The sequence below is a fragment of the Perissodus microlepis genome, chromosome 3 (assembly GCF_051167445.1).
Source record: "Perissodus microlepis isolate ML-2025 ecotype Zambia chromosome 3, ASM5116744v1, whole genome shotgun sequence".
Classification (NCBI taxonomy): Eukaryota; Metazoa; Chordata; class Actinopteri; order Cichliformes; family Cichlidae; genus Perissodus; species Perissodus microlepis.
The window spans coordinates 35,482,789-35,496,262 of NC_140463.1; positions in this window are offsets into that span (position 1 = coordinate 35,482,789).

Consider the following 13,474-nt stretch of genomic DNA (forward strand, 5'->3'; position numbering starts at 1 on the left):
TGTGGCACATTAGTATATGTGAGGGGGCAAAATCCTCAAGATGGGTGGTGACCATGGTGGCCATTTAGAAGTTGGCCATCTTGGATACAACTTTTGTTTTTTCAATAGGAAGAGGGCCATGTGACACATCAAACTTATTGGTAATGTCACAAGAAAAACAATGGTGTGCTTGGTTTCAACGTAACTTTATTCTTTCATGAGTTATTTACAAGTTTCTGACCACTTATAAAATGTGTTCAATGTGCTGCCCATTGTGTTGGATTGTCAACACTCTTCACACACTGATAGCAACACCGCAGGAGAAATGCCAGCACAGGCATCCAGTATCCGTAGTTTCAGGTGCTGCACATCTCGTATCTTCACACCATAGACAATTGCCTTCAGATGACCCCAAAGATAAAAGTCTAAGGGGGTCAGATCGGGAGACCTTGGGGGCCATTCAACTGGCCCACGACGACCAATCCACTTTCCAGGAAACTGTTCATCTAGGAATGCTCGGACCTGGCACCCATAATGTGGTGGTGCACCATCTTGCTGGAAAAACTCAGGGAACGTGCCAGCTTCAGTACATAAAGAGGGAAACACATCATCATGTAGACATTTCAAATATCCAGTGGCCTTGAGGTTTCCATTGATGAAGAATGGACCCACTATCGTTGTACCCCATATACCACACCAAACCATCACTTTTGTTGTTCCAACAGTCTTGGAGGGATCCATCCAATGTGGGTTAGTGTCAGACCAATAGCGGTGGTTTTGTTTGTTAACTTCACCATTCACATAAAAGTTTGCCTCATCACTGAACAAAATCTTCTGTGTGAACTGAGAGTCGTGTTCCAATTTTTGTTTTGCCCATTCTGCAAATTCTGTGCGCCGATCTGGGTCATCCTCGTTGAGATGCTGCAGTAGCTGGAGTTTGTAAGGGTGCCATTTGTGAGTAGCTAATATCCGCCGAAGGGATGTTCGACTAATGCCACTCTCCAGTGACATGCGGCGAGTGCTACGCTGTGGGCTCTTGCTGAATGAAGCTAGGACAGCCACTGATGTTTCTTCATTAGTGACAGTTTTCTTGCGTCCACATTTTGGCAAATCCAACACTGAACCAGTTTCACGAAACTTAGCAAGCAGTTTGCTAACTGTAGCATGGGAGATGGGTGGTCTCGTAGGGTGTCTTGCATTGAAATCTGCTGCAATGACCCGGTTATTGCGTTCACCAGATATCAACACAATTTCGATCCACTCCTCACGTGTTAACCTCTTCAACATGTCAATGGCTGTGAACAAAGAGAAACTTGTAAATAATTCATGAAAGAATAAAGTTACATTGAAACCAAGCACACCATTGTTTTTCTTGTGACATTACCAATAAGTTTGATGTGTCACATGGCCCTCTTCCTATTGAAAAAACAAAAGTTGTATCCAAGATGGCCGACTTCTAAATGGCCACCATGGTCACCACCCATCTTGAGGAGTTTGCCCCCTCACATATACTAATGTGCCACAAACAGGACTTTAATATCACCAACCATTCCCATTTTATTACGGTGTATCCATATAAATGGCCCACCCTGTACTTTGAATTGGAACAGTACTTGGTCTCCGACGTATCACAGGTCCACGAGACCACAAGTACGCATACACAGGCTCCGACAACTGCAGCGACAAATGCGATCCTCCTTTTCCCCAGATTACCTGTCATGTTCGGAGGCAATAAGACGCAGGGTTTCTCAAGCACGAACCGCTTTTTATTGAATTGTAGCAGCAGTGTACGTGGCTACATCAATTTCTGGAAAACACATATACACCTGTATTCTAGCGACCTCTAGTGGCTGCCCCCATGGTAGCCTTACTAGGACAACATAAACAGATTTCACAACATCTCCCCCTTTTACAAAAGTACTTTAAACATAAAACAGTGTTGTCAGAACGCAGGACATCACGGGGGTAGACTACCCTCAGTCCTGATAAGGGATTATTCTGCCCTTAGAACATAGAAAGGAGATAGTCCTCAGTCTCTGAATCTGAGAGGTACTTTAATTTCCCACCCCCTGGAAGTCACTCTCACAGGTGTGGTAGGGCGGAGAGGAGACCCCGGGACAGGGATTGGCAATGCCTGCCTTACTGGTGGTTCTTGGGAAGCAGCCGCCCCTTTAGTTGGAGTAGTCGGTGTAGCTGGAACAGTGCTCTGCTGCTGCTCCTCAGGATCAGCGGTGCCTGGGACAGGCTGAAGGTGTCGTCTGTTGCGGCGAGTCATGTTCCCATTCGCCATCTCCACCAAGTAGGATCTCGGCTCCTTAGACTTACTGATGACCTTGGCTGGAGTCGTCCACCCCTTTTCCCCGTCAAGCTTCACTACAACATCCTGGCCTGGGAGAAGCTCAGGAAGTGGACGAGCTGAATGTCTGCGGTTGTAGAAGAATCTGTAAGAGTCCTTAGCAGCAGCATCTCTTTGGCACACCGTGTCCCTATTGACTGGACTGGGCAGCAATGTCTTTTCGAGTACTGGGACGGTGGTGCGGATTTGACGTCCTGTCATAAGTTGAGCTGGGCTTGCACCGGTTGCTGCAATTGGTGTAGAGCGGTAACTCATTAAGGCTAAGCAGGGGTCAGGCTGTTTGAGAATGTACTTGGCCGTTTGGACAGCTCTTTCAGCAGCTCCATTTGACTGGGGGTAATGAGGGCTCGACGTAGTGTGGGTGAAGCCATAACTCAGTTTGAAGTCTTGGAACTCTGATGATGTGAACTGCGTCCCATTATCACTGACCAGTTCTAACGGGACGCCCCATCTAACGAACATGTGTTTAAGCTTGTTAATGACCTGTCTGCTGGTTGTTGTAGTGAGGGAAGCAATCTCAACGTCTCTTGAAAAATAGTCAACAACGACAAGAAAGTTCTTACCCTCAAGCTCGCAAAGATCAGCTGCAATCTTTTGCCAGGGGCCATTGGGCAGAGGAGTAGTCACGAGAGGTTCCCGTTGCTGTGTAGGCTTGTGCTCTCTGCAAAAGTTGCATGACCTCACCTTATGTGTTATTTGAAGTCCAATGTTGGGCCACCACACGGTTGATCTTGCGCGCTCTCTACATTTAGTTAGTCCTTGGTGGCCTTCATGTAATTGGTCAAGGACACTGGGTCTGAGTGCTGTGGGAATTACGATGCGATCGTGGTAGAGCACTAGACCATCTGATTCGGAAAGGTGGCTTCTGGTTGCATAAAAGCCTTGCAGTGGTGAGCTCTTTGCCATTCTCCGAGGCCACCCTTGTCTGATGAAGATGATTGCTTTTTGAAGCTCTGGGTCCCTCTGTGTAGCTCTACGAATTTCCTCCAACTTTTGTGACTTGATAGGTTTGCTTGTCACTACGTTGCTCACATATGCCTTGACCTGGCTGTCTGTCTCGGACGGGTAGCATCCGTGCAGTGGATGTCTGGAGAGTGCGTCCGCCACCACTAACTGTTTACCGGGAACATGCTCAGCAGTGACATTGAATCGCATCAGTCGCATCAGCAGTCTCTGACATCTCAGTGGCGTTTTATCAAGGTCGTATGAGTTGATCAAAGGCACCAAGGGCTTATGGTCAGTTTGTAGACGTACATGACCCATGCCTTGGATGTAGCGGGTAAAACGTTCGCAGGCCCAGACAGATGCTAAACACTCTTTTTCGATCTGCGAATATCTTTTCTCTGCGTCTGTGAGCGTGCGAGAACAAAAAGCAACGGGCCGTAACTCCCCATCATTGTCCTGTAACAGTGCAGCACCCAGGCCATAGCTGCTGGCGTCCGCACTGACAACTGTTGATCGGCCTGCATCATAATAACAAAGTGCTGGTGCAGCCACGAGCATTGCTTTTGCTTTGTTGAATGCTTGCTCCTGAGGCTCGCCCCACACCCATACAGTCTCTTTTTTGAGTAGATTGGAGAGGGGATGCAGCACCGTGGACAGGCCTGGCAGGAATTTTCCAACATAGTTTATTAATCCGAGTACCTGCCTGAGTTGTTCTACATTGGTGGGGCTGGGCATCCTGGCAATAGCCTCCACCTTGCCATCATCAGGTTTCACACCATCCGCACTGATGATGTGACCGAAGAACTGTAGTTCATTCTTTCCAAAGTGGCACTTGGACCTGTTGAGCTTAAGTCCTGATGCTTTGATTGTCTGTAATACTGCATCTAAGCGTTGGTCATGCTCCTCTTTGTTAGCCCCGAAAACCAATATGTCGTCCATCACGACGACAGTCCCCTCTAGGCCCTTGAGCAAGGTGCTCATGAGCCGCTGGAAGATCTCGGGTGCTGAAGTTATGCCAAATGGCAGGCGTCTGAAGCAAAACCTGCCCATGGGAGTTATGAACGTGGTTAGTTTTTGGCAGCTGGGATCCAGTGGTATTTGCCAGAACCCACTGGAGGCATCCAAAGTGGAGAAAACTTTAGCCCCTGCTAACTTAGGAGTTATGTCATCCAATGTGGGCAAGATGTACCGTTCACGCTTTACTCCCTTATTCAGACGTTTTAAGTCCACACACACCCTGACCTCATCCTTGTTGCGCTTTGGAGCAGGCACCATTGGTGCACACCAGTCTGTTGGCTCGGTGACTTCCTCAATGATGCCAAGTTTGAGCATGCGCTTTATTTCCTTTTCCACTTTTGGGAGGAGAGGAAAAGGCACCCGGCGTGGGGTGGTTACACTGTACGGCACTGCATCATCAGTCAGCTCGATTTTTACAGGTTCACAGTTCAGCAGGCCAATTTCTCCGAACACGTCCTCTGTTAAGTCACTACTGATTTTGTTAACTCTAGCGACTAGTCCCATGCGCTTTGCCACTGTCTTCCCCAGTAGGTTACTTGCATATTGCCCTTTTATAACTGTAATCCAGTACTGGTACTTTTGGCCTTTGTACACTGTAGTAGCAAGGAATTTACCCATGCACTTGACTTTTCCATCAGGGCTGTACACAGTTGGCTTACACTGGATAAGTTTGGGTCTCTGCTGTAGCTTATTAAGGGTCGTTTCTGTCATAACAGTGGTGTCTGCGCCTGTATCAATTTTGAAATCAACTGGACTGCCATTTACCAGTAGCTCAATGTCCCAGTCGGCATCTGAGCCTGACTCCTCAATGACAGTTGTTTTTGGCTCAGTTACTGCTCCCAGGAAAAGCTCCCCTATGAAGAATGAATCCTCATCTGAGTCCTCTACAGCCTCAGCCCTGACCTCTTTTAGCATTTTGGTTTTGCATACAACTTCAAAGTGTCCCAACTTATTGCACTTTCTGCGTCTTTTATTGCGGGCTGGGCAGTTTTCTCTTTTGTCATGCACCCTGTTGCATCTTTGGCATTTTGGTTTACTCTCACCATGTTGTTGCTCACGTACCTGATGAGGTTGGTAGTAACTCCTTCTCATGCTGTTGTAATGCCTCTGTTTCACCTCATTCACCGTGCTTTCCACTCGGTCTGCACTTTGCTGTTTGACTTGTTCACTCTGGCGTGCTAGTTGAATGGCTCTATCCAAAGTTAAGTCCGCCTCGAGCTGGAGTTTTTGTGAAACATCTTTGTCAATTAATCCAATGACGATACGATCCCGGATCTGCTCGTCTTTACTGCCGCCGAACTCGCAGTGGTGTGCGAGCTCGTACAGGCTCCGCACGAAAGCCTCGACCGTCTCCCCGGCCCTCTGGCTCCGTTTGTGAAAACAGGCGCGGTCGTGGATAACGTTTCTCTTTGGGACAAAGTGCTCATCGAACTTTTGTATAACCAGATCATACTCAAACTGCGGACTTGGCCTGGCCTCCGTAGCAGCAGGAAACATAAATGAGCCATATATTGGTTCGGCATCTCTCCCCATGGAGTAAAGAAGCGAGTTCACCTGCACTTCGCCGCTCTCCATCCCTAGCTTGGACGCCACTCGAAAACGGGAGAATCTCTGCCGCCATATCGGCCACTCTGCCGGCTGTGTAAAGTCGAACGGCTCCGGAGGTCCAAATTTAGCCATTTCTTCGTGTAACTTGGCGTGAAGTCCTCAATTCTGACACCATGTCATGTTCGGAGGCAATAAGACGCAGGGTTTCTCAAGCACGAACCGCTTTTTATTGAATTGTAGCAGCAGTGTACGTGGCTACATCAATTTCTGGAAAACACATATACACCTGTATTCTAGCGACCTCTAGTGGCTGCCCCCATGGTAGCCTTACTAGGACAACATAAACAGATTTCACAACATTACCCTTTCTGGGTCACAAAATACACTTAAGATATTTTCAGACGAGAATGTAGCTGTGTAATGCTCAAATATCTACTTAATTTATCAAAATATCACATATTTGCAAAAGTGCTTCGATGTTTTCAGAGAGCTCTGTTATCCACCAGCACGACAGCTGACCGGGAGGTCAAGGCTCTTGGCGTATCGTTTTCAACCCCCCTGTGGTCTTTTGCTACTCAGGTTAAACAATGATATATATAGTTAGTTAGTTCTGGCTATGGACAGTGTTGGGAAGGTTACTTTTAAAATGTATTCCACTACAGATTACAGAATACATGCCCCAAAATGTATTTTGTAACGTATTCCGTTACGTTACTCAATGAGAGTAACGTATTCTGAATACTTTGGATTACTTAATATATTATCATGCTTTTTACAACTACATGAATGTACTATTGCTGTGTGATTTATTACTATTACTGAAGGTCCGCGGCTCCGAACCGTAGTAAAGGGACCTCTGGCTAATACGTCGGGTTCTGTGTCGGGCTCGTAGCCGAAAAATAGCTTTACTTTGTTGTCTGGGTCAAGTTTGAGACAGAGAGAGGCGTTGAAAGGCTGCTCCAACGGAACTTATTGTTTCGGAGGAAAACACGAACACGGTGTACAGTCGAGTCTTAATAGCTTACTTACAACTGGGCTCATCAGGCACTCTTCTTGGCTGCAGTGGTTATTATTATATTTAGATCCTTCCAGCTCCCGTTTCTGCTCGATGACAACTCGTACTTTCCCACTCTCCTTTTTCTCCCTCCTCGCGCTCACAGACACATAACGGGTATGGCAGTCCATTCTCCCTGCAGCACGGACTACACTGCCCATGAGGCTACATTCTTTAGGGCTATGCCTGTAGCATTCTGCCTATTAGCTTAGCACAACAACAACAACAAAAAGGCGCTCTCTCACCCAGGAAACACACAGTCGCAGAGAGAGCGCGCGTCGCCCTGTAACCATGGCAACCGTAACGCTGCCGCCTGGAACAACAGAACATAGCTGTCAAACAAAACCCAAACAGTCCTGACCCGCCACAATATGAAACAGGAAAATACCGCCGTGTAATCCATTTATTTCAACAAAGTAACTGTATTCTAAATACCACCTTTTTAAATGGTAACTGTAACGGAATACAGTTACTCATATTTTGTATTTTAAATACGTAACGGCGGTACATGTATTCCATTACTCCCCAACACTGGCTATGGATTGAAAATACACCCCACCCCTAACGGCTGCACCTCCCAAAAAATTTTGTCAGGGCTCTTATCTCACTTCTTTATTTCAAACAATCAACAGAAAATTTCACAGACATATTTTTATATAAGGTTTTTAAGGTGGTGGTGTTAATTTTTAAGTAACATGAGCCCAGCGGCAGCAGCAACGCTAGGCTAACACTAACTAGCTAGCAAGATTATAAACCTGGTGCTAAACTAAGAGAAGCCACAAAATCAGTTTGAATAAGAGTAAACATTTACTCACCTAGTCAGTGTATCAGGTAAAGATCCACAGCAATGACAACAATAATATCTTGAGCTGAAGCTTCTCCAGGTTTGCTCAACATATTCCAGAAAAAAGTGCTGGCACCATGAACATGCGGACTGATCTGTGCTAGGGAGGAGGACGATAGTGACGTGGCATTTTCAAAAAACATCTTTCATCCTTCCGCACTGAGAAGCAAAACTTCCAGCTTACTTCGTTTTTCTAAGTTAAGACAACTCAAATAAATTGAGTTGATCAGCGTTTTTGGGTAAAAAGTACTGGTAACTTACTTAAATTGAGTTCTTATAACAAATTGATAAAAATTGAGTTCAGCCTACTTAATATTTTTAATTAAACACAATATTAGATTTTACAGTAATTACACAGTTATTACTAATTAGTTATTATTTAATTATGTCAATCACATACAACAAATAAACAGGCCACCTTCCCATGGTCTGAAGGGTGTTTTTATGGTGGTAATGCTCTGAGCCGGTTCCCTCAGATAAGGTCTGGGGGTAACTCAGAGCTGGCAAACCACAGTTTCTGGAAAAATTATGATGGGTAATCCAATTTTGGAAGTCACCAACTGCTTTACTTAGACTAACATAATTCTTGACTTGGACTATCCCACCTCAAGTTGTCCTTAGATTCTCCTAACAAATTCCCTCCCTGCTTTTTAATAATATTGGCTTAAATTACTTACTTTCATTTACAGTCAATAGTTAAGTAACTATACACAAGAGATTTATATCCATACATTCATTTCATTTCTGTTTCTCATGTATGAATGGCTGTCTGTATATGTTTGTGACAGTGTATAATTTTGCGTCCTTGTATGCACAGGTACATATTTTTGTATATATGTGTGTGTTTTCTGTTTTTCCTTCCTTGTTGCATGTCCTTGTCCCGTGCTGTTGTTGCTTTGTAGATGTTACGCCCCACTTAAAAGCGAAGCGTTGACTGGGGTGAGGGGTAACACAAAATGAACTACTGGAGAATAGATGTCATTAAACATGATTTATTGCCCAAAACTACTACAGTAAAAATAAACACAGGGAAGCTCTTTTCTTCAGGGTCTCCAAGGCCAAAACAACAAACAAAACACCCCCTTTAGCTAGAAATCAAACCAAGTACTCACTAACCAAAACAAAATACAATGGCTGAGCTCCCTGTCTAACCAAAAACAGGAGAAAACAGTTGAAACAAAAATGGCAGAGAACCCCTACCTGCTTCGACAACGATGAACTAAGTAACACAGTAAGGGCACACCTTTGCTTACAATAAAAGAAAGAAAACCAAAGTTTCACAGAGTTCAAGTTCTCACACACACACACACACACTAAGGCCTGCTGCCCAAAACACTATAGCTCACAGCTCTGGCAAAAAATGGGGGAAGTGGCAGGGGTGTGGCAGTTTAGGATGGCAGACTATATGCCGTGGCTGACGAGCTGGAACACACCTCAGCTGTGGCTCATGAGGCAGACCTGCAACACAAGAAAAAGGAAAAAAAAAAAAAACTCTTCCACAGAGGGAGAGCCACTAGAGGTCAGCGACCGTAACACCCCCCCACATAAAATATCACATACAGTAAACAGACATTTTTAACAACTGTCACCAAGTCCGTTACTGGGGTTAATACTGGGTCCTGGACAGTGCATCAGCCACCACGTTGTCCATACCTCTCTGATGTCGGATGTCTATGTTGTACTCCTGAGCAAGCAACGCCCATCTCATCAATCTTTGGTTGTGATTGTACATGCGTTTTAGGAATACCAGAGGGTTATGGTCAGTATAGACCATAACAGGGGTGGTGGTTGACCCCACGTACACGTCGAAATGCTGCAGAGCAAGCAACATGGCCAGGGTTTCCTTCTCAATGGTGGAATAGTTGAGTTGATGAGGCTTGAACTTAGCTGAGAAGTAGGAAACCGGGTGACTAATGCCATCAACTCCATCCTGTAACAGTACTGCTCCAGCGCCAGTAGCGCTTGCGTCCACTTCCAGCTTGAAGGCCTTGCTGAAGTCCGGAGCAGCCAGTACAGGGGCACTGCAAAGGAGAGACTTGGCACAGTCAAATGCATGTTGGCACTCAGCAGTCCATACGAAGGGTTCCTTTGGACTGTACAGATGAGTCAGGGGAGCCACTACTGTCGAAAAGTTCCGGCAGAAACATCTGTAGTAGCCCACTAGACCCAAGAAGTGCCTTAGCTCCCGTCTTGTGGTGGGCACCGGGTAGCTCAGTACTGCCTCCACTTTTGCATTCACGGGGCACACCTGGCCGTGTCCTACTTGTTTTCCGAGGTATGTCACTACCGCCTTGGCAAATTCACACTTTGCCAGGTTCAGAGCTAGGGAAGCCTGGGTTAAACGAGCAAAAACATCCCTCAGAGTACTCACATGATCAGTCCAGCAAGAAGAATATACCACAATGTCATCCAAATACACATTACAATTGTTAATGTCCGCTAACACAAAGTTCATAAGTCGTTGGAAAGTGGCTGGTGCATTCCGCATGCCAAACGCCATCACTGTGTACTGCAAGAAATGGTCTGGAGTAACAAATGCTGAAATATCAGAGGCTCTGCTAGTTAGAGGAACCTGCCAGTACCCTTTTAACAGATCTAGCTTTGTTATGTAGGTGGCGGCTCCAATACTGTCTATGCAGTCTTCCATGCGAGGCAACGGGTATGAGTCAGGGACTGTGACTGCATTTACCCTCCTAAAATCAGTACAAAAACGAGGAGAACCATCTGACTTTGGTGTCAGCAGACATGGAGAGCTCCAAGAGCTACGGCTAGGTATCGCCAAACCATTTTCAAGCAGGTACTGTACCTCTTTTTTCATTAATTCCCTCTTGAGTGGGGGGCACCGGTATGCGTGTTGCTTAATAGCGCACGCATCACCCACATCAATGTCGTGCTTTAACACTGGGGTTCTAGATGGTACATCCTCAAACAGACTAGGGTGCGCTTGGATCAGATTTTTCACGTCATCTTTCTCGTCATGAGGAAGATAGGAGAGGTACGTGTCTAAGGCACCAAGAACCTCTGAGTTTGCGAGCCTGCCACTCTGCTGACCTTCACTACCCTTCACCAAACCATCATCATGGTTTATGGGCACAGAAATGAGTGAGATGGAGCCCTCGTGATTGTCTTCCCTGGAGTGAAACTGTTTCAGCATATTTATATGGCAGAGCCGTGTTTTGCGCCTTCTATCCAGAGTGCGAACAATGTAGTCTGTGTCATTGACTTTGCTCTCTACCACATATGGTCCCGCAAATTGGGCTGACAGAGATGGACCAGATGTGGGCACCAACATGAGTACCTGATCACCAGGTTTAAAAGAACGCTGCACTGCCTTCCTGACATACTGCCGCTTCATTTTCCCTTGGGCTGCTGACAGAGACTTCTTAGCTATTGCACAAGCATGGTACAAACGTTCCTGACACTGCGTGACAAACTCAAGCACATTTGATTGCGGCTGCACAGCAGATAAAAACTGTTCTTTCAGAGTTTTTAGTGGCCCTCTCACACTATGCCCGAAAACTAGTTCAGCAGGGCTGAAACCAAGGGACTCCTGTTTTGCTTCACGAGCTGCAAACAGTAGGAATGGCAGTCCCTCATCCCAGTTCTTGTCAGTCACCAGACAATATTTTCGCATCATCAACTTTATGGTCTGGTGCCATCTTTCTAGTGCACCTTGTGACTGGGGATGGTAAGGGCTGGAAGGGATGTGTTTGATACCAAGTGATTGTAAAGTCTGCTTGAACAGTTTTGACTGAAAATTGCTGCCTTGGTCGGTTTGAACAACTCTAGGCAGACCAAATGTTGAAAATAATTTAAGTAGAGCCTTAATTACAGTAGGAGCGGTGATTTTTCGAAGTGGTATGGCTTCAGGAAAATGGGTTGTGGCACACATGATTGTCAAGAGGAACTGATTACCCGCTTTTGTTCTGGGTAGAGGACCCACACAGTCCACTAAAACACGCTCAAAAGGCTCCCCAACTACCGGGATGGGTTTAAGAGGAGCAGGTGGCACCGTCTGATTAGATTTACCCACAATTTGGCAAACCTGGCATGTTTTGCAGAACTTGGCAACGTCTTTCTTCAGACCTGGCCAGAAAAAGTGCTGAAGAATGCGGTCATAGGTTTTAGTGATTCCTAAATGACCTGACCATGGGTGTTCATGCACAAGCCGCAATATGCCACCCCGGTAAGCCCTAGGAATGACTATTTGGCGTACCAACCCTCATCACCTCCTTCCTGCTGTAATGCAGGTCTTGAGACCCATTTCCTTAGCAGTAACCCATCCTCAAGATAAAACCTGTGTGCCTTTTTATTGTTTGTTAACTCGCTTACCTCTTTAAAACACTTAGCGAGTGACTCATCCTTTTCCTGAGCATGGCTCAAACACTCACGTGAGACTGGCAAAGGAAGAACCTCAGACAGAGTAGCCAGACCCTGTTCATCGAGTGCTGGTTTAGAAGGGCTAGCAGCCGGCTCTCTGTCCCCAGTTAGAACAGATCCAAGAACAGTCTCACTCAGGTTCACTTCCTCCAGCTTACGAGCTTGCGACCTGGTAAGAACACTGACAGAAAACACATCAGGGTGGGATTTTAACAGCTCATCCTCTTCTGGGATACAGCTGGGTTTATCCACCACTTCAGGAACAGGGAGTACCTTGTCCCCAGCAATATCATTTCCCATTATAAACTCAACACCTTGAATAGGAAATGAGTTTCTCACTGCAACCTTGAAGAAACCAGAGGCTAACTTCGACTGCACATGAACACAATGTAATGGTGCAGGTATGTAGGCCATCCCAATACCTTGCACTATTGTACTCGCGTTACAAGATGACTCATCACTGACTGGCAAAACGTCGGCCAATAGAAATGATTGTGAGCCACCCGTGTCCCTCAGTATTCTCACGGGCTTCTGATCCCCAGGAAACCCTGTTAAGGAGACAAAACCATCGAAAATGAAGGGTTTAAAACACTTATCAGGTTCACTCATGGTCACATGAGAGGGGGAGTTCAGCGACTTGACTAGGCCAACCCCTTTAGCTTGTTTTAATTGCTGGGGCACTTGTTTACGTTGAAGAGCCAAACACTCAGAAACTATATGCCCCACTTTGTGACAGTAAAAACATTGTCTATCAGACTTGGAACCCGTGGAACCCCTAGGTTGTTGAGGGTGCGGCTTTGTGTCCTTTTTCATTTGTTCATGATAGAGTGATTCAGATTTACCCACAAACACGCTTTTGTGCGTCAAAGCGAATTCTTCTGCCAGGACAGCTGCCTCCTGCAAAGTGGCAACTTTTTGTTCATTCAGGTACAGCACTGTACGGTCAGGAACACAGTTTTTGAATTCCTCCAACAATACCAGTTCACGCAGTGCGTTAAACTCTGAAACTTTGCTTGCTTGACACCACCTATCAAATAGTATCCCTTTTTCCCTTGCAAACTCAAGGAATGTTTGAGCAGTGGATTTCCTCAGGGTCCTGAAACGCTGCCTGTAGGCTTCAGGCACCAACTCATAGGCTCTGAGTATAAATAAAACATTTAAGAAGGATGCAAAATTATGTGCAATTTCAGTATTTGAGCGTGGAGATATTGTGTGTTGTTAAAAAAGAAGCAGCAAGGTAAGGTTAGAAGGTTTTCTTAATGCTATTGTCATCAGTTCGGCTGGAGCCTATCTCCACCGAAATGGAGTACACTGTGGACAGATAGGCACATAAACCTGAACTTAGATTAGA